Source organism: Pyxicephalus adspersus, chromosome 7, assembly GCF_032062135.1.
Source record: "Pyxicephalus adspersus chromosome 7, UCB_Pads_2.0, whole genome shotgun sequence".
NCBI classification, from domain to species: Eukaryota; Metazoa; Chordata; class Amphibia; order Anura; family Pyxicephalidae; genus Pyxicephalus; species Pyxicephalus adspersus.
The window spans coordinates 43,042,780-43,047,174 of NC_092864.1; positions in this window are offsets into that span (position 1 = coordinate 43,042,780).

A 4,395-nucleotide genomic window follows, 5' to 3' on the forward strand; every position below is an offset into this window, starting at 1 on the left:
CTGTGCAGGAGGTAAGTCATCCTGGAATGGCAAATGCAGGTTGCTGAAGATTGTCTTCAGGAAGAAAAGAAGAAGGAAGATGGCGGCACCCTGCCACAGAATTATCTAGTATCTTCCTCCACAGCCTTACTTTTCATGTTGGGCTTTCAGTATTTTTCAGTCATAGAGGCTCAGCATCACATGTGGACAGTTGTAGGATGTTCACATTCATGCATACCAGAAGAATGCCAATCTTATAAATTGTGGATAGTTAAAAATTAAATTGGATATCATTGGACATCTGTGTTTGGGATTTTTAATGGCATCTGTGGTTAACCATTAGAAACAATGGAGATGTTTCTATTGATTATTAATAGATGACATTAAAAATCCTAAATACACAGATGATGATTTTCATCACATATGGATGTTACCTATGATAATCTGCTTGCAAATGAGAATACTCACTCCTCCGCATGGACATCCAGCCACCAAGGCAAATTGATATTATGATAACTTGTTCCAAGAACCAGCCCTTTGCTTGCATCAGGGATCCGGAAAAAAGTGTTAAGGCTGGGACTGCAATGTACAGCCTCTGACCAGCCATGAACTCCCTGCAATGCAAAGAGAGGTCCAGTGATGATGTCACTGAGACTAAAATATGTCATAAAAAAGGAAAGGTTTTATTAAAAAATGTTCTTAGCATGATTGTTAAGTGGTGTCAAGAAAAAGCAAACTATAGGCAGCTAAAACTTCATCTTCAAACTTTTCTTTTTGCATTTTCATAATTAGAATAATCAACAAAAAAACAAATCACTTGTTTAATGAAACTTTATATAGAGGACAGCTGTTCACTCCTAAAAGCACATTGCAGTAACCTTCGGTTCTCCAAGTATAAACTTACCAGTACAATTTGCCACTGCAAACTCCTAACATTAATTTAATGACTTCGGTAAATTAATTTAATAAACAATATAGAAAAACAAAATAGAGAGCAATATTACCCCCTCTAATTTAAAGCAATTAACTAATCGACTGGAATATTATAAAAAAAAAAAAAAGAAAAGAAAAACTGCTGCATGCTTACTGCCATAGGAACAAAGGGATTATTTTGAAGCATATTGATTCATATATATTGTCAGCAATCCCGCTGCTGGCTTTATATAATTACCAGAGAAATGATACTTAGAACATATAACTTTCCTGCACAGGTATTTTTCAGATGGCATGTGTCTAATTAAAAGCAACATTACATACAATTAGGCATAAACAGTCAAGAGCATCTGTAGTTAGAAGAGGACATGTGACTGCAGAAGAAGAGGTAATTAACTGGATAAAACCGCCTACATAATGATGAAGAAGGAAAAAAAATATTCAATGCAAACCTTTTTTTTGTTAATATTATTGTAATAATTTTTACTAAAATGTATAGTAAAGTGGTGTTATATTTTGAAAAAACAAAAAAACACTGGAGAACCGTTTGGAAGGATATGATGGAAAAAATACTCTCATATGTCACACTGTGTTATTTTTGTAAAGCTGTGTAAAGGCATGTTGTATCTGCAGAAAAACCATCTGTAAGCCTAGCTATATAAAGGTCCCTGCAAAGAAATATTCTTGCTTTCTCCTAACAAGGATCAAAGCTAGCAGTTTAGCTTTCCTGTTAAGTGCATATTTGTTTAAACTAAACTCTACGTTGGGAAGTACACACAAGTTTTTTGGGGGGCTGATTATATATGAGCATTTTAAAATATGAGCTCCCTATTTGGCACCCACACATGGAGAGGATTGGTTAACCACAGAAATGCAGGAGCATGTATCATTCCCCTAAAGTATGTTTAAAGCCCCAGTCCAATTTGGTTAACAAATGTGCACTCAACCCAAGCCTCTTTTGGAAATCAAATAAAAAGAAGCTACAGCCTTTGCATAAACCTTGGCACTGTCCTTTACAAGACTCCCTGATCCATCAACACCCATTATTGTGACCCACTTCCTGTGTGCCAAGGGTGTCATGATTCCACCCATGCCCTGGTCTCATAGAAGAAGTAAAAATAGGAGGTCAAAACTGAGCACTTTTTTGGGATAAGTAAGAGGGCTGTAAGGCCGGCATATTTTTATGCCTTTTATTCATGTACTATAATTTGCCAATTTAATACTGACATATTTTAAAATTTATTGGTGAGATTGGTGTACTGTAAAAAAAAAAAAAAAGATGTAAACTGTGCCATCACCTAGAAGTCCCTGCCCATTACTGAAATCGTCAAAACAATGCCTGAACACTGGACAATTCTAATCTGCAAAGCTCTGACTCTTTTTAGTAGTGCCTAAGCACGCTAGCTGCTTATAGGATCATTACTTGATCAGTGGCATCACTGGCCAATAGGAATATGCAAGATATGGGATGTGATGGGCAAGCTTTGGAAAGACCCACAATTTACACGTAGCTGCAGTTCGGAATAAACAGATAGCCTTAGGCAGGGAACACAACAAAGGTGTGCCACGAAATGTTGGATCAAGGCATGTTGATTGGCTGGGGACAGACACACAGACTACGTAAATCAGTGTTTCTCAATGTGGTACCCTAAGATTTCTACAGAGGTTGCAAGGAATTCTTTGAACAAAGAGCAAATTGTGTCTCTCAGTTTACCTAACACCAATTATCTTTTTACTATCTGTAAGGGTGACATTCTTCCCAGTGGCCAGAAATGTAAGAAGTATTCTTCCTCCTGATCACCATGCTAATGTACTGTGATCTGTGGATATAGTAATTATAGAAGGGGTTCCCTGAAGGCCTGACAATTATTTTATGGGTTACTCCACAATAAATTGATTGAGAAACATTTATTAAAAGGTCAGAGAAGGTAAAGATGATCTTATTCCAACTGCCATCTTCAGCAATAAAATATTCTGCCATTTATAACCTACTACTACTTACAACTTAGAGGTGTACGTTTAAATATGATATCAAGATTTTTTAATCTGCTGCTTTATTTAAAATAAGAATTAGCAACCCTGCTATGAAAGTTTCTGTTAAAGAAAGTCAGTGTTTAATTCTACTGTGTTGCAAGATGGGCTTTCAAGAAAGACTGTCCAATTCAACATGCAATATGCAGATATAGTCCGCTATGTCACCTTTAGAGACCCAAACCTGTATCAGAATGTATATCAGCAATAAATATACAACATGCATACATTTTGTTTACTGCTTATTGATCATTTGTAATTTTTACCAATATCTTTTTAAATAAATGTTTATATTCATATGATCTATGTAAAAGATGTTTTTAAACATTTTGGAGAAGTAATATGTTATGATTATAAATATCTAGTAATATTCAATAAAACATATTTAAAACTGAAACACTGGTCCAGAGATATGCCATACTCCAGCTTTCTGAGTGCACAAAGGCTTTAAGAGGCTGCAGGAGTTCAGCAGTACTAAGGAACAACAAAGAGAAAAAAAATCTGCAAATACTGATTATTGTGTATATATACACAGATGGCTATATACATAAATAGATAGATGCAGATGGCCAGTAGCCTTCACTATACCCTGCACCCTCCCATGGTTTATGATAGGGTTTCATGGTTTGTAATATGTGCAATATGAAAACACTCAATTCTAGTTCCAGGCCAAAAGGTGTCAACAGGAAGAAGGGGAGGCATTCTGTATATTTCAGACAGTGCTGATTAGGGAGGTGGCTGCCTGATATAAATTAAATGCTACAAAGCAATGTCATGATCAGAACAGGAAGAACTCATATGTAATTGTATGGTCTTCCTTGAGGACCCCTAAGAACCCATATGTAGTAAAGTCATGTCTGCCCATGCCCTATCCAATAGGACAGCTGTGAGACTAAGTCTTCCAGACAATTGTTTACGATGTATTCCTATATAGTTTACACAAAGCGGCAAATTAGGCAACATTCCTGTGAAAATAACCTGTAGGAATATACTGTTATAAGAATTCTCTATGGCCCCAAATTGGCTACTGACAATCTAAACCTTTAATGCCTTGCTGGATACTTCTCTGTGATGGGTCTTTCCTGCCTCCTGGGATTCCAGCTCAAAAACTGTAAAAAAAAGTATGAGCCATGCCACCCACATGAAAAATATTAATTTATTTATTCATTTAAATTATTTATTCTTTAATTAAAAATATTAATATTAATTATACAATATAGTTGTAGACATATTCATCTGCATCCTCCGAGCATAAAACCTATAAGAATCCAAAGGAATAACAATAGTAATAATAATGATAATAATTAAACAAAAACATGGGACAATTTTCTCCATCATAGAAGAGAAAGGGAAACTGATAACCCTTTGAAATCTAGCGGGCTGTTTCTTAACTAATAAAAGCCAGTCACATTCTATGCATTATGAAACACATACAAATTTTGTTATAAGTAA